Source organism: Carcharhinus amblyrhynchos, chromosome 4 (assembly GCF_965287045.1).
Source record: "Carcharhinus amblyrhynchos chromosome 4, sCarAmb.v2.hapA, whole genome shotgun sequence".
Classification (NCBI taxonomy): Eukaryota; Metazoa; Chordata; class Chondrichthyes; order Carcharhiniformes; family Carcharhinidae; genus Carcharhinus; species Carcharhinus amblyrhynchos.
In genome coordinates this window covers 81129835-81154343 of record NC_137327.1, presented here as the reverse complement: position 1 = coordinate 81154343, position 24509 = coordinate 81129835, and the positions used below count along the sequence as shown (strand labels likewise).

The following is a 24509-nucleotide window of genomic DNA, read 5'->3' as shown; positions in this document are numbered from 1 at the left end:
TAGAGAGCTTGCTAACTGATAATTTCAGCATGCAACACGGAACAAGATATATATAATGACAACAGCCTCAGAAGTAGCACATCACTCTTGCATATAATTACTTTCAACTGTTACAAGTCACAGCACAGCTATAAACTTTTTACAGCAACTTTCAGAAAGACAAACTACAGCTTTTGCATTTGCCTTGTACTAAGTATTTACTACCGTCACAAATTGTACTGGCAATTAACAGTAATCCCAAAAATAACATGAACTTTTCACTTAATTTATCAAATATTATAACCCTTAGTTGCAATGTTATGAGCAGATGGCAATATTGAAACAATCCAGCAATTTTGTTCATAAGTAGTTTTTTTTCAGAAGTGTCTGGAGAGAGCATTTTATAACTATAAGTTAGCACATCATTCTAATTAACTTCTTTATCTTAGACTTGTGAGCAATCCATCAGGAATGGAAGTCTATCTTACTATACTTTAAACATGTTAACCTTTAAAGAAACATATACATGTCAAAGCAATTTAGAACAAGAGTCATCCTTGTTTGCCCTTTGCTTCAGGGCTTTTAAGATTTGTTAATAGTTTCTAGACTTTTAAAGTTAGTTAACTATTATTATGTAAGAGCACAATCTGGATCCAGTCTCCAAAGGATCCCAAGGGATCCTTCAGCAATTTTTAGGTCATACTAATCTCTTTGATGATCCATCTGGCAACACATGATCTAACAGTTTTAAATGTCCATGATGCACTATGTGCTTGCTGAGATCTGTATGGATATTCTCAATGTGAGTAAACTCCTGAGCTGTTGGATGAGAGACTACGCAATGTGCACTAATCTGGTGTGTGAAATGTATATATAAAGTACTGAAACTGGAACAAAATATTTTCTTTTCCAAAATAGCTTCCTTATTAAACCACTTGTTCCAATATTTTCAGGACTGGTTTTCAGAAAAGCACCGTCTTTTATTGAACAAAAGTCCAAAAGGTTTTGGTGAGTAACATCTGATAACTGCTGAATACTCTGATGACACACACATTGAGGTATAGAATCATAGAATGCTGACAGTGCAAAATGAGGCCATGTGGCCCATCAAATTTGCACAATTCTCCAAAAGAGCATCTTTCCCATAACCCTGCACATTTACCATGACTAATCCACTTAACCTACACATCCTGGTAACAGGTAATTTAGCATGATCAGTCCTTCGATCTGCACGTTTGGACTTTAGAAGGAAACCAAAGCACCCAAAGGAAACCTGTGCAGACACTGGAGAACGTGCAAACTTCAGTTGCCCAAGGCCAGATTTGAACCTGGGTGCATGTCACTGTGTGAGTGCCACTTTCTTCATGGAATGAGACACCAGAAGAAAATTGTTTCATACAGTTTCTTGCACATTAAGATATCTTAAAGCACTTTATTTTAATGAAGTGCCTTTAAATCGAAAGTGGCAATGGATTTGTGAAGAACAGTATCCTTAAGAAGAGCTATCAGATAAATGACCAGACTCGCTTTTGTGATGCTGTCTGAACATGGGTCAGAAAATCAGAAGCAATCCATATGTTTTTAAATAAAGTATGAAAACATTTTATATCCACTTAAAAGAATAGACAGGTTTCTAGTTTATTATTTCATCCAAAATAGAAAAGGCTGGGCAAGGGTCATCTCCCAGCAACTTCTCTACCTTGGCTACAGTAAATGTTATTTACATTCAATCACCAGTGCACAGGGACTCACTTTTCTGGGGTCTGTTAAAGCCTTTGACCAGAAGGCCAAACCACATTAGGAATCCACTTCCTAGACCCCAACAACTTTATTATTTTGGCATACATGTGAGAAAAGGATACTTTATTCTAGGAATGTTTCCACTGATAATTTAAGGACCTTATAACGTAAAATAAGATTTAATAAACAACAGTTTAAGTATATCTCTAACAAATGACACAACTTAGCTATTACCACGTGAACAATATTTTAACATGAAAAGAAACTCTTAATTTCTAACTTGTTGCCATTTCAGTTCCAAATAAACAATATTCTTCTAACAGACTCAAAAACCATTTGCCAACCATAACTATACTTGCTGTAACTTATAGTCAGTCTTGCTTTCAGAGAGATTTGGTGGAGAGAGCAGCTTGCAGATCCCTATCTTTAAAGAAATCCCAGCCACAACTCAAAAGCCGTTTTTTTTCTCTGCTACATGTCTCGTTCCTCCCATTAGCCATATTATCACATAACTATGTCAATCTAAAGCCACGTTCCATTCCTTTAATCAGAAAGCTCCAGAAGACTTTTTCTTTTTATAAACCTAAGTCATTAGATCTCTCCTAAGTGAGCACTATATGGTTATTCGTAATTATGCTGCTATTCCAGCATCCGAACTGCAGTCTCTCCAGACATACCAATTGCCTCCAAGACAAAAACCTGAAATTTAAATCAGTCCCCTTAAACATATCCATAGCAATTGCACATTATCATTGCAGGTGTTCTATTTATTATTTTTGAATAATATTGAAACATAGAAATTAAGAGAAGTAGGCCAATTCAGCCCTTCAAGCCTGCTCCGTCATTCAATCAGATCATGGCTGATCTCGAATCCATACAAAACCCCTCAAATAAACACAACCACTGAACTCCTGAAAATTTCCTACTAGGAACGTTTTGCTGGATTCAATTTAGTGCTGGCTGCACAACATCTACAACTATTTCTGCTCATTCTACACACGGAACACAAATACATTCAGCACCCACAATGCTCCTGTTTACCACGTTCTGATGCGCATAGTGTACAAACTGACGATAGCACTTTTTTAATCCCTCTCCTAAAAACGAACCTCCTATTCAAAGGACTGCCATCAAACTAGTAGGCTCAGCATTGATGTAACTAAATCCCAAACACAAACGTTTTGACCTTTAACTCAAATCTATGACGAACTATTTCTAAGTCAGATATAGTCAACTGTCTTTCCTTTCCGTCTACTAGTAAGCTATGTTTTTTTTAAACCAATGCTACCATACATTCATACGAAAGCAAAATACTGACTGGACCTCTAAAATAAAGTGGGGACACTAGAGATACTCAAATCAGGCAACATCTGTGGAAAGAGAAAAGCAGAGTTAATGTTTCAGGTCGATAAGCTTTCACTGGACTTGTCTGCTTTTACACCATACGCAACTGTTATAAGCTTTCACAGAGGAATAAAACAGATTGCGACAGAAAAAACCAGATAGTAGCTAGGGTAGTTGAAAGCTGGATCAAAAAGGAGAGATTGCAGGACTCTGTGGTACAGAAGGATGCTGGTAGATGAATTGCAAAGTCAGTATGCGAGTGCAGCAAATTAGGAAAGCAAGTGTTTATTGCAATGAGCATAGAAAACAAAAGTCGGGAGGTTTTTCTCATTATACAGGGCTCTGGTGAGGCCACGTCTAGAATAGTGCACAAAGTTCTGATGCCCTTGTTTGAAAGATCGATTGCATTAAAAGCAGTTCAGAGATGGTTTACTCAAATGATTACTGGGCAGAAGGTGTTGCCTTATGAGGAAAGATTGGACAGATGGCCAGTATCCTTAGAATTCAGAAGAATGAGGGGTAATTTAATTGAAGCACTTCAGATCTTGTGGGTACTTAATAGGGTAGATACTGAAGATATTTCCCCTTTTCAGAGAGACTAGAACTTGGTGGCAGTTTAAAGAGGTTGCCATTTAAGACAGATTAGGAAAATTTAATTCTCTTCGGGGGTCATTAGTCTCTACCAGGAACAGAGAGTGCGCTGGAGGAATATAGAGAGAGCAGGAGGGAGCTAAAAAGGGGAGTTAGAAGGGCGAAAAGAGGGCATGAAATGGCTTTGGCTGATAGGATTAAGGAAAATCCAAAAGCATTTTACTCTTAGATTAGGAGCAAGAGAGTGGTTAGAGGGAAAATTGGTCCTCTTAGGGACAAAGGAGGGGAGCTATGTATCGAGTCTGAGGGAACGGGGGAGATCCTGAATGAATACTTTGCGTCGGTATTCACAAAGGAGAGGGGTTTGGTGTCGTGTAATGTCTTGGAGGGAGCTGCAGATCAGTGGAAGGAAATATCCATTACGAGGGAGGAAGTGCTAAGGTTTTTAGGTAGCATAAAAACGGATAAAGCTCCGGGGCCTGATGGTATTTATCCCTGGCTGCTTCGGGAGGTGAAAGATGAAATTGCTGGGCCTCTGACGCAAATCTTTGTCTCTTCTTTGGACACAGGTGAGGTCCCAGAAGACTGGAGGGTAGCTAATGTGGTACCGCTGTTTAAAAAGGGTAGTAGGGATAACCCTGGTAATTACAGACCAGTGAGTTTGACATCGGTGGTAGGAAAATTATTGGAAAAAATTCTTAGGGATAGGACGTATGAGCATTTGGAGCGTTGCGATCTGATTAAGGATACACGACATGGCTTTATTCGGTGGAGGTCTTGCCTTACAAATCTGGTAGAATTCTTCGAGGAGGTGACAAAAACGGTTGACGATGGGCGAGCCGTTGATGTCATCTATATGGATTTCAATAAGGCGTCTGACAAAGTCCCTCACGGTAGACTGGTAGAAAAGGTTAATGCACGTGGGATACAAGGACAGGTAGCTAGGTGGACTGAAAACTGGCTGGGCAATAGGGGACAGAGAGTAGTTGTCGAGGGGTCCTTTTCTGGCTGGAGGCCAGACACCAGTGGTGCGCCACAGGGCTCAGTACTGGGACCTCCCCTCTTTGTAGTATATATAAACGACTTGGAAGAGGGCGTACATGGTGTGATCAGCAAGTTTGCGGATGACACCAAGATGGCAGGATTGGCAGATACCGAGGACAAGTCAGGTGACACAGCAGGACATAGATAGGTTGGTATATTGGGCAGATAGATGGCAGATGGAATTTAATCCTGACAAATGCGAGGTGATGCATTTTGGAAGGAATAATGCAGGGAGGAGTTATGTGATAAAAGGTAGACCGATTAAGAGTATAGAAATACAGAGGGACCTGGGAGTGCAGGTGCACAAGTCTCTGAAGGTGTCGACACAAGTAGAGAAGGTTGTGAAGAAAGCTTATGGAATGCTAGCCTTTATAGGAAGGGCTATAGAGTATAAGAGCTGCCGTCTAATGCTTCAGTTGTACAGAACGTTGGTTAGACCGCATTTGGAGTACTGCGTCCAGTTCTGGTCACCTTACTACCGGAAGGACGTGGAGACCGTGCAGAGGAGGTTTACCAGGATGTTGCCTGGCATGGAAGGACTGAGTTACAAGGAAAGGTTGGAGAAACTGGGGCTCTTCTCCTTAGAAAGACGGAGATTAAGGGGGGGATATGATAGATGTGTATAAAATACTGAAGGGAATAGATAGAGTCAACAGTGGTAGGCTTTTCCCTAGATTGGGGACAATTACGAGAGGTCACGATCTAAGGGTGAGGGGGGAGAAGTATAATTTGGATACGAGAGGAAGGTTTTTCACGCAGAGGGTCGCGGGGGTATGGAACGCGCTACCGAGTAGGGTGGTGGAGGCAGGCACGTTGGACTTGTTTAAGGTTTACTTAGATAGACACATGAGCGAAACAAGGATGGAGGATTATAGTAGAGGGTATTAAATAGGGTCAGAGCCTCGGGACGACACCGGAAATGTAGTATTACATGTTAACGTTTTGTCTTTTTATTCCACAGGTGTCGGTCCACCTTGTTGTCAAACGAGGGGCATGCACACGGTGGGTCGTGCGTGGGCTGCTCTTGGAGGTTCTGGGAGTGGCCTAGTACTTCGTGTCTTTGTGTGTGCTTAATCCTGGACCAGCAGACGGGCGCCACAACAGCTCAGTGACTATCACTGCTAGCTGTGCAGATACATGGATTTGCGCCTGTGTCTGTGGGAGTTTGCGCATTCTCCCTGTGGTTGCGTGGGTTTCCTCCAGGCGCTCCGGTTTCCTCCCACACCCCAAAAACGTGCTCTTAGGCTGATTGGTGTACCAAATTGACACTATTCTCCCCTGAATCTGGCTACATTAGGGGTTCCACTCACATACACACAGGGCAGGGTAGGTGTGGGAAGATGCGGTGGCGCGGGCTCGTTGGGCCGAAGGGCCTGTTTTCCGAGCTGGGTTGTTCTTTGTTCTTAAATTCTCTTGCCCAGCATGCAATAGGGATAGGGTCATGCAATATGTTTAAGGCCCAGTTAGACTGAATCTTGACAGTCAAGGGAGTCAACGGGGATAAACAGGAAGATCCATCAAATCAGCCATGATCTTATCAAATGACAAAATAGGTTTGAGGAACCGAATGGCCTACTCCAAATTCATGCAAGATTTAAGGCAAGACTTAAAGTGATATGGGTGGACAGATTATGGAAGTAATTTCTAAAGCATGGGGCTCAACCAACAATGAGACAATGTGTGTGCGCGTAAATGAGAAAGGCCACCAAGACATTGCAACACAAGAATGAGGATTTTAAATTTGAAGACATGGACAACGGAGAGCTTGTATGTTAAACCACGTTAAAGTATACGTTTGCCTACACAAGACAATTGCATGCACAGTTCGGAGACCCCCTTGTCATCAACACAGTTGCCAGAAAATGAACAACTGATTTATTGCTGCACATTAACATGCATGCACAGCACAATGGGCAATTTAATCAAACTGGTTTCATACTCTAGTCTACCAAAACACATTCACTATCAGCTTGAATATGGCAATTTGTACTTCAGCTTTGTAATTAGAGAAGTGTACTGCAATACAGTACAAGCTGCAAGTATTGAATTGATAGGCATTTATAACACATTATGTTTACACAGATTTAAAAGGTTCCGGGTAACTTAATACTCAAGTTTCTATTTTGGTTAAGCACACTAATTGTGCATTTATGCTGCATTTATTGATTCTAATAAGACAGTGGCTCATTTATACTGCCTGCTACGAACAACAAAACCCATAGCCAAAAGAAAGCTCAGAATATGTTCTCCCAGCTGGTGCAATGTACATGTTTAGACAGCACAGGTCCAAGTTATCTGCACTTGTTAAACATTTAAATCAACAACCGAACAGTTTTAAAAAAGGGACCAGCTGCGCATGACCTAACTCAGACTTGCCACTGCACTGACATTTTACGCCAGAAATGTCAACCAGTTCAAGACTGTCTCCCTGAGAATCCAGAATGGTGTAGGGTCACAACTCTGGAATTGTACGACAACATCAATGCCACTGCAAAGCAGCACATGCTTTGCAGTAATGCTGAAGTGACAGCATAAATGCATCAGTTACACCATGACCTCATTGACGAAAACTGTTCCGACATACTCCGCAAATGGTTTATTTCCCAGTAAATTGACACTCCTGGTCAGTTATTCCCACCACGCTGATGGCACATTATACTTAAATAGTACCAACAAGCAAGATGCATGTTCAGCACTAAACAAAAAACATTTCTTCATAAAGGAAAAACTTATATTTATAGCATTACTATGAACTTGTAATAATGAAACAATACAAGATGCTTCACAAAAGCAATATAAAACAAAGAATGGCACTACGTCTCAAAAGGGGATATTAGATCTACAAAGTGCTAGAAATACTCAGCAGGTCCAACAATATTTGTTGAGAGTGAAGCAAACATGGAGTCGAATAAGACTTCTGCTGAGCCACAGGTGCTACCATTTCTAGCACTTTGTTTTTAATTTCAATTTCCAACATCTACAGTACTTTGCTTCTGCATGAAATGGTATGGGTCAGACGACCAAAAGCTTGGTTGAAGAAGTAGGTTTTAAAGAGTGTCGGGAAGAAATTGAGGGAGTGAGATGTGGGGAGGGAATTCCAGAGCTGGGACTCAGGCAGCTGAAGGTACAGTCACCGAGAGCAAAAACATTATAAGTGGGCATGTACGAGGCCAGAATCAGAGCGCAAATATCTCAGAGGGTACAGAACATTAAGACACAGGTAGCAGAGTTCAAGAAGAGTGCAACTGGCAACTAGAGTGGAGTCTGGAACAGAGACCAAACACAATGGCTTTCATCTGCCTAATAGTTAACTCGATGAAATTTCTGCTCATCCAGCTAGGAAAGCAATATGATAACTTAGCAACAGTGACAGAATTGAGAGGGGTGGTCATCAAGTGAAGCTGGTTATCACTGGTGTACAGGTGAAAACAAATGCTTTTGCACGATGTTGGCAAGAGGCAACGTGTAACAGAAATAAAGAGGGAAAACAGCCCAGTGGACACTGATAGTAAGTGAACTGATGATGACCAGCAAAGAGATTGAAACTTAGTGGTAGCGCCTGTAGCTCATTACCATTTGACATCCAAGATCAATCTGAAGTTCTCTGCAGCAGAACTGATGTGATTTGTATTATGGACTGCATATTTTCAGGAAAGTGACTTCAGTACCCCACTGTTAAAGGAAGGGAAACTCGTCTCTGCACTCCAGGGCAAGGAAAAGGAGAACAAAACAGGCACAGATCTAGTAATCAGCTGCTGCCAGTTTGTGCAAGTGTCATAGTTGATGATGGGACCATTAACTTGAACTTGAGACATCAGCTTTGGCTCAGTGGTGGTCAGAAAATAGTTGTTCAAAGACCCAATTGAAAAATTTGAGTACGTTTTCCTACTGCCATACAGAAGTTTAGGGTGCAAGAATACATTGTTTCTTCTCTTTCCTCGGCACCAAGACTAATGACGCTTAGAATCTGATCCTAAGATCTGTTAACTCAGCATATACCGGTGTCTGAACCTCATGATTTTCCTCATCTATGTAGCTCAGTAGTAAACTACACAGTGAACATATTGTGTCACAGAGAATATGAACTCTACATTCTTTTACAGTGCAATAAGACATGCTTGAGTCATCATACTTCAGCTACAAAAATTCCCTTACTAATGAAGTTCAAACAATTTAAATTTAGAAATTAAAAGTAAACCTCAACTGTCTTTGCTTACAGTACTTTGTACAATTATTGTTGGACTGTGAGATTTCTATTTCCAGTAATGTGCATGCAGCTTCCAAAAGAAACAAAAAAATTTTGTCATAGAATTCAGATGATCATATATCTTGGTGAGTCGAGGTATCTCAATTATGTCACTTAGCCAGAAATCATATTTCTGCATTTTACAATATACAACAACCATGGGTCATTAACCAATAGGATGCATGTCAGTAAAGAGCTACTGACGAACTGTGTTTTCATGGTCAATTACAGCTGCACCTTTTTTTTAAAAAAAACAACTGCTTCAACACATCCCAAAATTCCAGACTACGCACCTTCCTAAACGTGATTTTTGGTTTTTGTTGTTGTTGTTGTGGCGGCAGCGGGAGATAAGCAAAATGCTGATCAACTATCTGCATTTCATAAAAAATATGGCTTTTATTTCTATTGAAGCAATGACTATGTAATTTTATTCATTCTTCATGTGTAAAGCAAATGTTTGCAGGTTTTCAACTGTAGAAAACATCAATGCCAAACTCAATCCTGCCCTCCCATACATTGATGTGCACAATTTCTACGGAGCGACTAACAAATCAGAACAAAAACAGTCCATTTTTCTTTTTCCCAGTGCAGGATTACTAGATATACACACATTAACCAACCATAAATCATTTTGCACAATTATGTCACCTTTACACTTAAAAATTATGTTCAGTTTCTCAGAAATTTTTTGCACAATTTTAAAAAAGGAATACCATTAATGCTTTTTTTTTAAAAAACGCTGCTCAAGTATGTGCATCATAAGCCACATCACTTCAAATCTTATTCCAAAAGTGAGATAACAGCAATTGCCCTTTGCAACAAGACAGCATATGGCAAAGTGCGGCACTGAGTGCAAACCTGAAGTCACTGGGAGTCAGGGAAAAATTCTATTGACTGAAATCATGCCTCGCACAAACAGCAACGGCTATCACTGTTGGACAGCAATCACCTCACCTTATGATATCATTGCAGAAGTTGCTTTTTCCAGGCTAAGTATCTTCAGACGCTTTAGCAATGACCATCGCTCCTTCCCAAGGTCAGAAGCAGACATGTTTAGTGATGACTGCACAGCATTCCATTCAAAACTTTACAACTAGTAATTCAATTTCCTGTATGCAGCCAGACCTGGACAAGGTTCAGTTTTGGACTAAGTGACAAAGTACACTCATACTAGATAAGTGCCAGTCAATGACCGTCTCCCGACAAGAGAGAATCTCATCTACCTCTGCCTGAAATTCTGCAGCATTAACATGATTAAAATCACCAACCTGCAAAATCCAGGGGAACTTCATTAACCAGAATCTTCACTGGAGCAGCCACATAAGTACTGTGACATCAAGAACAAATAAGTTTGGTATTCTGCAGGAATTGACATACCTCCACACTCCCCAAAGCCTGTTCACCATATACAAGGCACATGTCGAAATATGAGCAAACATTCTGCCTTTGCCTCAACGAGAGCAGTCCCACAAACACAAGCCGTGTGTGTCATCTGCAAATGGCACTCAACAATCTGCAATGCCATCTTTGATAGTACCTTCTAAGCCTGCTACCTTTCATCCCAGGAGAATAAGAAAAATAGGTGCACAGAAACGCCCCGAACCTTTGAAGTTCCCTCAAAGTCACACATCATGACTTGGAAATACAATCATTCCTTCACTGTCAGAGGGTCAAAACCCTGCAAGCCCCTTCCTAACAGCACTATGAGCACCATCATTCACCACCCAAAGTGGAGTCATTCAAGAAGGTAGCTCACCGCCATCTTCTAAAGGCTAAATTAGGATGGGCAAATAAATTTGGCCTTGGCAATAATGCAAAAATTATGTAAATGAACCAAAAAAATTCTTGCAGTCCACAGTAATGAGTAAAATCTTAATTGCTTTTATATATTTAATAAGAGTTGCCCATTGCAATATTATGAATAAAAATAAATTCAATGTGAGCATTGACCTCAAACTGATCACCATAAAAATGGCACATTGCATTGCAACCTCAACACTTGATAAAAATGCCCATTGGATAAGCTTACAAAATACACAAAATTCCCTGAATTGCTATTTTAATTGTCAGAACAGAGCAATTTAAATATAAATTCGAGTAACCGCCAGAACTAATTTTATAAAATTAAATATTTCGCATTTATAGATTTTTCCACTGAGATTTTTTTTATAAATTTAGCAGCTCCTATACAATGCCTGATTATTATATAAATGCATCAATTCAAAAATGTTCCCATCCACATAATTACACTATAAATCCACAGAATATGTGGACAATTTATTTTGGGTGATATAAGGCAGAGCTCCTGAGTTGTGATGAAAAACAATGAACATTAGTTGCCTGGTTAAGAAACACAAAATTGGCATCACACATGATTGTGAATATGTTGTGGATATACGACTTGAACAAATTAATCAGATCCCATTAAGACAAAAATGTTTACAAACACTTCACTGGATGTGTTTAAAAAAGATGCTTCTAAGAATTAAACTTGTTACAAGAATAATGATGAAGCTTCCCAACGACCATTTGGTCACAGGGAATTGTTATACAAAGGTTTAAAAGAAATAAACCTAGACCTCCAAGCAAAAACCTAGGCACCAGCAATGACACTAGAACGCCATGATTAATCCATCCTGCAAAATCCTCCTTCATGACAACTGCGGGGTTTGGGGAAAAACTGGATAACTTGTAGCCTGATATAGATACACTCTCAGAATCATACCCTACTTGCAACGTTTCAGACACCGTTGTCACTCCCCTCGGTATGTCCAAACCCAACATCAGAGCAAACTTATTCGTGGTGATGGCACAAGAGATTTGCCGTCAGGTGGGAGTTGCCTCAGAAGACCTCAACATTGACTCCAGGCCCCACGAAATCCCGTTGTATCAGGTAGACATGGGCAAGGTCAGCTGAGGTACCATCCACCCTCAACTGACAAAACCGTACAATACAACTCCAAGTTCAACACAACTCGGAAGAAGCACCGAATGTATTCCTCTGGGGGAGGAAGACTTGAAAACCCATCACCAAGAGCAGCTCAGTAACACCACTACTCATGCTCACCAAGCCGGCCAAATCCCAGTGTATCTGCCAGACCGGGCCTCCAGCAGGTGGGAGGGAACCAACAACTGGGCAATGCCTATCTAACCTTGCCCTCACTGAACCACCTGTCATAGATACGCATCTGCCCATGACAGGACTGGAAGGCGTGATCATGTTGGGAGAAAAAAAATCCCATCTTCATGGTGACAGAATCATCAATTGTGTTGGGTAGCATCTTCATAGCACTAGATGGGAGAGGCTCAAATCAGATCAAACAGCTTAAAACATGGCATCCATGAGGCATGGAAAATTAGCAGAACTGTAGTCAACCACAATTTGTAACCTCATGGCCTGCATACCCCTTAGCTCAACGTTGCCGAATTCAGGGATTAACCCTAGTTCACTGACTAGTGCAGAACAACATGCCAAAAACATGAGTAGACAGATCAGAAAAAAAAAGATTCCAACCTGCTTCAACAGGACTACTTGAGTGCTAATTGGACAAATCAGCATGTGACAGTGCTAAGCAATCTGCCACATCCAGTCTGTGAATAATGATGGAAAAACAAACAAATCAGAGGTGGCTGCTCTGAAAATATCCACAAACATGGGATAGCCCAGCACATCAGTGCAAAAAACATGGTTAGAACACTTGCAACCATCTTCAGCCAGAGACACCAAGTCTATGATCCATCTCAGTCCTCTCGTGTTCCACAAATGTCCAGCCAATTTGAATCTCTGCACCTGATATCAAGAAACTGTTGAAAATATTGGGTGCTGCAAAGGCTCTAGACCCTGACAGCATCACCGCAGCAATACTAAGGACCTCTGCTCCACAACTCGCCACACCCCTAACCAAGCTTTTTCAATGCAACTACAACTATCTGGCAACATGAAACATTATCCAGCTATGTCCAATCCGCAAAAGCAGGACAAACCCAATCCAACCAATTACCATCCCATCAATCTACTCTTGGTTAACAAAGCAATGGAAGTGATATCAAACTTGCACAGCACTAAACTATAACCAATGCATTCCACCCAAGCCACCTGACTCCCAACCTCACGTCAGACTTAGTTCAAACCTGGACAAAAAGAGCTAAACTCAAGAGATGAAGTGAAACTGGCTAGCCTTAACATTACAGCAGCATTTAACTAACTCTGGCTTCAAGGGGCCCTAGTAAAATTGGTCAACGTAAATTGGGGGTGGGAGGGCACTCCTCCAGTTGGAGTCAGACCTCACACAAAGGAGGATTGTTATGATTGCTGAACGCCAATCATCTCAGTCTCAATACTTTGTTACAGGAGTTGATAAGATTTGTGTCCGAAGCCATCTTCAGCTCCTTTATCAATGACCTTCCTGGCAGCATATAGTCAAGTGGAAATGTTTGCTGATGGTTGCACTATGCGCAGCATCATCTATGACAGACACTTAAGTAGATTGTGTCCATATCCAGCAAGATCTGAAAAACACTCATGAATGTGCTGATAAATACCAAGTTTCATTTGTGCCACGCAGGTACTAGCACCAACATGTAGAATCTAACCTTCCCTTAATACTAAATGGCATTTCCATCAATTCCCCTGCCCTCAGTATCCCAGAGCTTACCATTGAGCACAAGTTGAATTGGACTAGTCACATAAATAATGGGGTACAACAGCAAAACAAAGGTTGGGAATTCTGCAGCAAGCAACTACTCATTTCTCAAAGCCTGCCCACAATGTGTAAGTCACGTCAGGAATGTGATAGAGTACACTCCACTTGCCCTGTGAAATGCAGCTCCCACAACACTTAAGTTTCTCAACAGTTTTTTTTTGTATTCATTTGTGGGACATGGGAGTTACTGGCTGGTCAGCATTTATCGCCCATCCCTAGTTGAGAGTTAACCATATTGCTGTGGCTGTGAATTCACATATAGGCCAGACCAGTTAAGGACAGCAGGTTTCCTTCCCTAAAGGACATTAGAAAACATCCAGGACAAAACAGTCTGCACCTCATTCACCATCTTAACATTCACTCCCTCCACCATCAATGCGCAGTAATAGCCATGAACCACCTACAAGATGCAGTGCAGCAATTTGTCAAGGCTCCTTCGATAAATTCTTCTAAACCTGGAGTCTTTAACACCTCAGAGGACAAGGGCAGTCGACACACGTGAAGAGCATCACACTCAAATTTCCCTCGAAGCCCCAGACTTGGAATATATTGCGTCCCTTCGCCGCTGCTGGATTCAAGGGCAATGAGGGATGGGAACAAATGTTGGTCTTACCAGTGACATACATATCCCATTCTGGTCTTTAAAGTCACAAAATAAATTTCTACCCCACCAGCTGTATTCATTGATTTTAGCCAAGTGAATGATGGGATTCCACACAGGCCCAGTTCCTCTTGGTAACACAGTATCAACAAAACAATGATCATTCAGGGCTCACATTCCAGATTGCACTCTTTCCGTCATGAATAGCAATGTATGATATTGATTTGAGATATAATCCACTCTGGCTGCAATGTATGCATTTCAATAGCCTACTAATGTTCACTTTCCAGGTGAACTTATTGAACAATACAACATTGGGATTCCTGCAGTATAGAACTATAAAACAGCATACATTAGATGTGTAGTCTTTCACAAAGAGGTGGGGCTGGGGCAGGGTGAGGGAGAAAAAAAGATAAAACACAGAACCTTAAAGAGCTGAGAGAGTAACAGCGCTGCATCGCTAAAATGTTCAGACTTGAAAGGTCTTAGGTCCAGTTGCTAGCCAACGCAGTGTTAGTTTATTCTCGTTTAGGCAGAATGGAGTTAGAATTGACTTCTTATGGTTCTAAGCCAAGTTTATATCAAAAATAGAGAGGACACTCAGCTATCATTCAGTAAATCTTGCTCAAAAACTTCAGATCCACGGAAATTGGATTTTCAGAGTCAACACTCAAATAAGAATGCTGATGATGTCTGAGGGCTGCTCACGTAAACATGTCAAACCATAAGGGAGTTTTCAGAGGAGGAGTGTTTTCAATAAATTTCAGCATAACTTAACAACAGACCAGGGATATACAATGTTCGCAGAAAAGCACAGGAAATTCGACCCAGGAGTGGCTTTCAAAGTTTCTACTGCCAGAAACAAAAAATTACATCAAAAATTAACAGTATCAGCTGTCACTCAATTGCCAGAACTCCTGCACAGAGTTATACGATTGCAGATTCAAGTCCTACTCTAGAATCTGAGCACAAAAATCAAGGCTGACATTTCAGTGCAAGAATTGAGGGAGTGCTGCTTAAGTACAGCCTTTAACACAGCTAACCACATCTCCCTCCTTCTCTCTGTTGTCATCCAGCTGGATCAAATTGCTCTCACCTGCGTCCATTCTTATCTGTACAATTATAACCGAAGTACAATGTGAAGTGGCTTTCCTTCCTGCTCCCACACCATTACTTCATGATCCAAAAGGAGCTATTCTTAGCCCCCAGTTATTTTCCCCTACATACTGGTCATTGACACCATCGTGCAAAAGCACAGCATTCATTCTCTCACTACCACTACTTTCAACTTCTCTGCTACGAATTCAGACTGCTTATCCCAAATCTTGTCGCAGACGAGCAGCAATTTTCCTGAATTAAATAGAGAAAATTGAAGGTACTGTTTCATCCAAACTCTGTTCCCTCACTATCAATTCCATACCTTATTCTGGCAACTGTTTGAAATTAAGCCAATCTGTTTCCAAGTTTGATTTCCTGTTTGACACAGAGGCTCTTCTGACCATTTATTCGTATCGGCACTGAGACCACAAATTTCCACCTCCACAATATCACTCAACTTCACCCATCTCAGCTCACCTGCTGCTAAAACCCTCATTCATGGCTTTGTTACTTCTGGACTTGACGATTCCAACACAGTGCTCGCTAGATGTTCTCTCACATCATACCCTCCAAAAACTTGAAACCAAAACTCTGCTCCCCATATCTCAACTTGCAGCAAGTCCTTTTCATGATAATCTGATGCTCTTTGCGCCACAACTGGTACTGGTCAAGCAAGATCCTGAATTTAAAATTTCCCTCCTCACTTTTAAATCCTTCCAAGCCTTTCCCCACCCAATATCTGCAATCTCCTCCAGTCTCAATGCTCCAAAATGTCTGTCTTTATCTAATTATGGTCTCAATTATCCTGACTTTAATCGTTACACCAATGGTGGACATGCCTTCAGTTACCCAAGCCTCTCGACTGGCATCCTTCATTTAAGACACTCCTTAAAAACTTAACTCTTTCAACAAGTTTTTTTTGTTCATCTGACCAAATATTCCCACATGAGACGTGGTGTCATACTATACAAAGAACAGTACAGCACAGGAATAGGCCCTCCAGCCCTCCAAGCCTGTGGAGTTCACCTATCTAGACCAATTGCTTACATCCCTCTATTCCCTGTTTGTTTTATGCCTATCAAGCTAAGTCTCAAATGTGGCTGATGTAACTGCTTCACCCACCTCACTTGGCAGTGTATTCCAGGCCCCCACCAATCTACTTAAAAGACTTCCACTGAACTTTTCCTGCCTTTATCTTGAACTTATGCCCCCTTGTAATTGTCATTTCTGCCCTGGAAAAAAAACTTTGAACTGTTCACCCTATCTATGCCTCTCAATTTTATAAATTTCTATCAGGTCGCCCCTCAGCCTCCAGTTTTCCAGGGAGAACAATCCGAGTTTATTCAATCTCTCCTTATAGCTAATACCCTTCATACCAAGCAAGATCCTGGTAAACCTTTCCTGCATTCTCTCCAAAGCCTCCCCCCCCCACGCCCCCCCATGTCCTTCTAGTAGCATGGTGACCAGAAGTGGGCAGAATTCCAAATGTGATCTAACACATGTTTTATACAACTGTTAACAATTTGCCAACTTTTACGCACGATGCCCCGTCCGATGAAGGCAAGTATGCCTTACGCTCTCTTCACCACCTTTTCACCTGTGCTGCCACTTAAGTATCTGTGGGCCTATACTCCCAGATGTCTGAGTGCGTGCGCTTCTGATGGTTCTGCCATTTATTTCATAGCTCCGACCTGAATTGGATCTAACAAAATGGATCACCACACATTTGTCAGGATTAAACTCCATCTGTCATTTCTTCATCCAATTTGCTAGTCTATTTCCTACTGTATTCTCTGACAATCTTCGTCACCATCTTGCAACTCCAGCAATCTTAGTATCATTCGCAAACTTGCTAATCAGACCAACTACGTTTTCTTCCAAGTCATTTACATATACTATAAACAGCAGAGATCCCAGCATTGATCCCTGCAGAGCACCACTAGTTACACTCCATTCAGAAAAACACCCTTCCAACGCTACCTCTGTCTTCTATGGCCAAGATGTGGAGATGCCGGTGTTGGATTAGGGTAAACACAGTAAGTAGTCTCACAACACCAGGTTAAAGCCCAACGGGTTTATTTGGCAGCCAAATCCACTAGCTTTTGGAGCGCTGCTCCTTCGTCAGGTTCTGAACTCCCACTTACCTGACAAGCTAGTGGATTTTGCTGCCAAATAAACCTGTTGGGCTTTAACTTGGTGTTGAGAGACTTCTTATTCTGTGGTCAAGCCAGATCTGAATCCATCTAGCTAATTCATCCCTGATCCCGTGAGCTTTAATCTTTTGCACCAAGCTGCCATGAACAACCTTGTCAAATGGCTTACTAAAGCCCATGTGGACAATATCCACAGCCCTTCCCTCGTCAATCATTTTTGTCACCTCCTCAAAAAACTCAATTAAATTAATGAGACATGATCTCCCAAGTACAAACAATGGTCTTGATAATGGCATTTGGCATTCAGTTCCAACTGTGTACAGATCCTATTCCTAAGAATCTTCGCCCAACAGTTTCACTGCCACTGACGTAAGTTCACTGGCCTAAAATTACCCAGGTTATCCTTGCTACCTTCTAATTCTCCATGAAACACCTTTAGATATTTGATTACATTAAAAGAGCAATACAAATACAAGTTATTGTTCTTCCTGTGTATAAACTTTCCTACTTCTCTGCAGACTAATTGCATCTTAGAATTCATAGTTCACTGCTGACCCACAGCGCCAGGGACTCAGGTTCAATTCCCAGCTTGCATCACTGTCTATGCAGAGTCAGCACATTTTCCCCACGTCTGCATGGGTTTCCTCCCTGTGCTCCAGGTTCCTCCCACAGTCCGAAAGATGTGATAGTTAGATGCATTGGCCATGCTAAATTCTCCCTCAGTGTACCCAAACAGGCTCTGGAGTGTGGCGACTTGGGGATTTTTACAGTAACTTAATCACAGTGTTAATATAAGCTGACTTATGACACTTCGAAATAAACAAACTTATTGCTCCTTTTCTCTAACGAACAGTAACAACCTAGTTGTTCCTTTCTTGGTTGCAAAATCACTATCAAATAATATCCATATTATCTCGCAGGAAAGTAAGCTGAATTTAATCTTTAGTAAATATCAAAGTCAACCTTTGTGCAACAAATCTAATGGTTTTTATTTGGGAAGAGGAAAGGTGTGAAAGAATGAGTTGGAAAAATTAGTCCGTACTCACTCTTTCATTCTCAAACTATGTATCTTAGATTGAAGTCAGCAACTGCACTCCTCCTCAGCTAAAGCATGCACCACAACTACAGAAAACAAAACTCTTCACACTTGCTTATTTATGCATGATTCCACACTGAATCACTAAAACTTCTCCAAATATCCATACTGAGTGCTGACATCCTAATCAACTGCTAAAAATATCCTTACTTACTATCTTGACAATTCTGCATATAGTGAACAAATCTATCAGCTCAGGCTTTGCAGCACTGGACACACAGCAGCTCCAATGATACCTTGTCAGCACTGCAGAACAAAGGCCAAAAGACAAGGCTCCAGGCTTGAATTCTGATCTGTTGTGAGTTAACTGATCTCAGTCCAGATGAATGTAGTACAGCTGATGCCTCTAGGGTCATGGGAGGGAAAGTTCAGCCAGTTTCATTGGAATTGATCTTGAGGTACATAAACCTCATCTCTGAATTAAGAGTTTTTACAGCCTTATGGACACAATATCAAGTTCAACAATTTCAGATCTTAACCAGCACTCTCTCTTTTCCAACACCATTATCCATTTTGTCAGTTAAATTACTCTGCCTTTCACCCTATCGTAGGTCTGTCCTCATGTTCTTTCCTCCCTTCTGAACCACCCTATGCTCATCGTTCTATACTTGCCATAAACCTTCATTTTTTAAGTTTTCCCAGTCTGACAAAAGGCCACAGACCTAAAGTGTCTCCACATGAGCTGTCAGACTTGAACATTTTCCAATGTTTCTGTTTTTTGTTTCACATTTCCAGCATCACAGCACTAATTTCAAGATGGAATGATCAAATGACGTTAGAAGAACTTCAATCACAAGACGATGGGAATCTTTAACTCTCTCTTTCAAAAGGCTTGGAAGCTTGGTGAATCAAAAACAAAAATCTATTAAGTTCATTTTTGAATTTATGCAAGGGCATTAAGGTTTACAGAACCAACCATGTAAATGGAATTACCATACTAATCAGCCATGACCTATAAGAATGGCAAAGATGCAAGAGGCTAAATTCTCCAGTCCTTTTCCACTGCTCCTTAGCTATGCTCTTGGTTGAAGAGAGAAAATTCCATATTGTACCATATTGTGTACAGAAAATATACTACATGGTATAATCATGATATCTAAAACCTGCTTTCATTTGTTTAGCGGGGCATCATGATTGTTATTACCAGATGATCGCTGCATAAACTATACTGCAGGGAATACCACCAGCTGGGAACAGTGTTGTCTGTAAGCTTTCTTTAGTCTCACTGGACAGGTGAGTGCCTGCAACAGCTTTCTCAAATATAACTATTTGTACTGGTTGTTTGCGTTTAGTCATTTGCTTGTCACCAGCATTAAATCACAGAACCAACAAAAATCTGGAAAGAAAAATTTAGAAAACACCACTCCTTCTGTCTGTAGCAAGAAAAAAAAAGTGGCTCACATTTCTGCTACTGTGTTAGAAATAGTAATAATCCACTCAAACTTCATCAGCGGAAGACAGATAGGTGTACACTGTAATGTTGATCAATAACAAAACATAAACACATACTTCCGCCACAACTCTTAATTTCTGTGATGCTATTACAATGAAAAACGTTTCCCGAAAAAAAAACAAAAGCTGTCATGATAATTACATCACAAGACTTCCAATAATTAGGTCGATGTCTTCCCACATTACAATGATCCTGGAGGAGGGTACATCACGTTCAGACCACATCTAAATTAAGCTGCTCTCTTCAGTTCACATGCTACAGTTAAATTTAGATCTGTGATTTTTTTCAGAGCAGATCCATATTAATCGTTTAAACAGGTTCTGGGGAATAGTGATGTGCACACAAGTAATTCTAACCAATGTTAAATAAACATACATTTGCAAACTGAGACCAGTTGACCAGATATATCACAAATCATTAAGCAGTTTGGCAAGAAGCCAGAGAACAAAATCACTCAAATGGAGACATGCAAGAGCTTTAACAAGACACCTAGTTTGTCAACACCAGCATGATGTCAACAGAGCTGAACAAAATAACAGAATTGAGTTTGGAAAAAACAGATGTGTAACAGGGGTTGGCAAGACCGTATGTCAACCAAATTCACAGTGAACCATTTGTGTCAAAACTAATACTGCCCTCACAAATCAAGAGTGATTTTTCGCAAAAAACATACAAGCAATTGTATGCATTTACGAAGTCTTCACCCCCTCAACCACATACCATGACCTTGCTCCATCAACTTGTGTTACTATCTCCAGAAGCTTAAACACTCAATTTTTTCAATATTTGTTTACCGTGTAACTATTTCCTTTCCTGCTCCAACTCTGCCAATGTCTCCACTCGATAGTAGTCATAATGTGGGTATGCCGGCGTTGGACTGGCGTAAACACAGTAAAAAGTCTGACAAAAAGTCTAAAACCTGGTGTTGTCAGACTTTTTACTATGTCTCCACTCAACATGCCTTTCAATGCAAAATCCTAAAACAGTCCACTTTTTTTTTTACATCTCTCCAAAAAAATTGATTTTGACCATTTTCTCTCTCACCTCATGCAACTATTCTTCAAATTTTTGCTATGTCAAGTTCCATGTCAACATCACATACATTTAAGATGCAAGTTCTTCCTCTAATGTCAAGATTCCAGCATAAAGTTTAAAATGATGCCATGACTGAAAAATACACATTTGGGCATAACAAAGTTCTACTGCACAAAATATTCAACTGTGTATTTAAAAACATGAAAACTTTTAAATAACATTAACCATTCTGGATTTAAAATGTTATTATCAACACAGCAATTCAAGGATCATTCCGGTAATCACTCAGTTTAAGATGTTTTGCCCACAGAAACCTAAACTTATCTCATCCAATCATTTCATGAGTCAGTACAAACAAGATACACATTGTTGCACGCACTCTAATTTAATCATTAATGCCCTGTTTCTACCAAAGACTGGCATTATTGTGATAACAGGAAATACAATGGAATCTAATTTTCAGCTGGGCAACTGACATATTGGTTGAGAAACTTAATCCAATAGCTGGGGTTCACTTGTACCACTTCCTGTTCAACTGCGAGTTCAGCTTCTTTCAGAGTAATATGCTGACGTAATTTTGAATGAGCACTGGATTAGAACTCTTGGTAATCACTAAATTATATCTCACTGCAAAACTAAATTGATACACATACGCCATTTATCAATTTACCTAACGATGTACTACAATTTGGATTCCTTTGAATGCCACTAAGTATTGAATAAAATGTTAATTTTCAAACTTCGGTTTATACAAAAACAACAGTCAAACATTACAAGTGTTTGAAAAAATACTGTAGGTGTAGCATATCAATGTTAATTACGTATGCATTCCCCCACAACAGAGCAAAAATTTAACTATGTGCCAGCGCACAGCCCACAACAAAGTACAATTCACTACATTAACAACCGTTCGAAAAGCCATCTTTATATACTATACACGCAACAGCTACAAGCAATTTTAGACGCATGTTAGTTAACTCACATGAACTTGAGCAGCAGGCTCTAACCAAATCGCTGGAAGTTACACGAAGTGCACAGGGGATAACTTCGACAAAGTACGCTATGATGACCTGGACCAGGGGTCCACTATTTCATTCTCCGTAAGGATATTTCAGTTGTAAACTACAACGAATATAGCTCCGTCGTCAACAGGAAGCTTGTTTGCAAGCTAAAATGTCGAACTGAATTTGTTTAAAAGCTCTGGTGGCTTGCGTTTCATTCCACTGAGAATAAACACGTCCAGATACACGAAGATGAAAGCGGCCACGTATTTGTTTTTATGAGTAAATTGTGGAATAGTGAACGTCAGATGAAAACGCACACGCGACAAAAGTATAAGTTGCAAAAACAATTTACATACGATCAGAAGCTTACTCCCGACACTATCATTTTAAAAGTAAAATACCAAATAGCATTTTGAAGTGTAGAAGTGGAAAAACTCGCTGCGAACGTCAGCAGTTTATCCAAAGCTTGGAACAGAAACAACCAAAAAAAAACAGGCAATTTATATTCTTGGACTTACGCTCCAACATCTTCGCTTCACAAAAAAAAGACAAATCCCCGGTTAACAAGAAGCCGAGTTGTAGGACTTCCCACGAAATCTACCAGATTAGACACAAACAGGGTGTGGCTAAGAAATTGCAGGGTGATTTATGGGGATCTGTTTACTGTGAATTTTTTTGATGGGGTAAAAATATCATTCTCGAACATAAACGTTGAAAGGGATGGTAAACCTATTAAGTTTGTCCCCCCCCCCAAATTAGAAGGTGCCAAGAAGCGAGTTCTGTCGGAAAAGATAGAAAACGAAACGTAACCCCTTAAACTGTTGGGGAAAAGTGCCCCCCACCCCCATGAGGGAAGTGTTTACAACACTGTCACATGGACCCGGACATGACTACGGCCATTCTTACTCGCTAACAGGATTATTTAAACCCTTCAAAACAAGGAATAAAACTCACTTAAAAAAAACACACACACAACATCGAGCGCTTTCTATGACTAAGTCGGAAGGGGCGACTTTGGGCCGGACATGAATAAAACCGAGGAGAAATAATCTTTTCAAAAAAAAGAAAAAAATAAAAATTTCTCAATTTCCGATAAGGAAGTGATGGCCCGAAAAAAAAATGTTCTCTCCATTCCACCACCCCCCCTTGCAAAAAGAGATCGTCGTCGGTACTAAAAGCAAACTGATCCTATTTTTTTTCAAATAATATGTAGTAGAGGGAAAAAACCCACAGGTGGGCAGATTTTTTTTCTAAAACGCCAAAGAAGGTTAATTTTTAAAAAATAAATTAAATTAAAAAAGTGGCGCCAAAAAAAGTCTCCGGCTTTCTTGAGCGATGTGGCCAATTTTGTTTTCAGGCAGAAAAAAAGGGGGGCACTTCGACATTTTGTGTGTGTTTGTGTAGAGGAGTTTTTTTTGGGCTCTTTGTAAATTGGGTGGGAGCCGGGAGTTGGGACGAGGGCAGAGAGAAAGAGATGGTGGAGCAGTTTGATACGGAGAGGGTGGAGGGAGATGTTATTTTTAATCCTCCTCCCTCCCTCCCTCTCTCTCTCGATCTCACTAGGCCCCAATTGCGAATTTTTAAAAACAAACCCCGGGCCCCGCGGCCTCCATTTTGCTGCGATCTCTCCACAAACACAGGCCCTAAAAAAACACACACACAGACCGACACTTCACCCCCCTCCGCAACTTTACCCGCCTCTTCCAGAACATTCTTTCATCCCAACGACAAAAAAAATCTCTTCCTTACCTTTTTTTATTTTTTCCCCTCTCTCAACTGTTGTATTCCGTTTTTTTTAAAAACCCCCTCCTCCTCTTCACACACACACACACCAACCCTTCCTCCTCTCGATTTTTTTTCCAACACCCCCCTCTCCTCCTCAATTTAAAGTGCTTGGGGTTTTTTTTTCCTCCTTTTCACTTGTTTTTTTTATTTTTAATTTTTCTCTCTGGCAAACGGCCGTTTATGTCGTTGCGCTCACTCCGACTGAAGGTGAAGCTGCCATCTGGCGGACAAAGGGCAAGTGGAGTGGGGGAGGGGAGGCGCTGCGCCCTCTATCGGGCAGCGCCGGGCCTTCCGGCTGGCGGGCTCCCCCTCTCGGCCGGCGGAATCTTGTTGCTGCTGGCACCGCGTGTTCACTGCTCTTCATCGGCCGGTCCTCCCCCCTCGCCATAACAGACAGTCAAAACCGCTCCTCCCCGCCCCCAATCCCCTGCCGGTGGGAGGTCGCCAGTGCCGCTATTCCTCCCCATTCCTTCTCCTCGGCATCACACGCGCGCTGGGCACCAGCAAGTGCACGGTCAGAGCAAGAGCTCCGGAAGAAGGTTGCTTTCCAGGAAGTGGTGCAACGTACAAGCTGCAACACCGGAAAACAGAACAAACATTTATTGTTTCCAACGTTTTCGTAATCGTTTCGGTGTTG

At 41.0% G+C, this 24509-nt stretch overlaps 1 protein-coding gene across 5 annotated transcripts in view; it reads right to left on the bottom strand.

The window, feature by feature from the left end:
• stag2b (STAG2 cohesin complex component b) overlaps nucleotides 1-24099 on the bottom strand; it is a 152308-nt gene extending 128209 nt beyond the window's left edge. The window contains exon 1 of one of the 5 annotated variants that reach the window (XM_080187416.1): nucleotides 23837-24099. The gene's annotated coding sequence lies outside the window, so the exon portion shown is untranslated. Of the gene's footprint in view, nucleotides 1-22065; nucleotides 22229-22605; nucleotides 22758-23836 lie in introns of those variants that run through there. The other 4 variants (XM_080187418.1, XM_080187419.1, XM_080187415.1 and 1 more) reach the window with 4 other exon arrangements.
• Nucleotides 24100-24509: the final 410 nt, after the last annotated feature.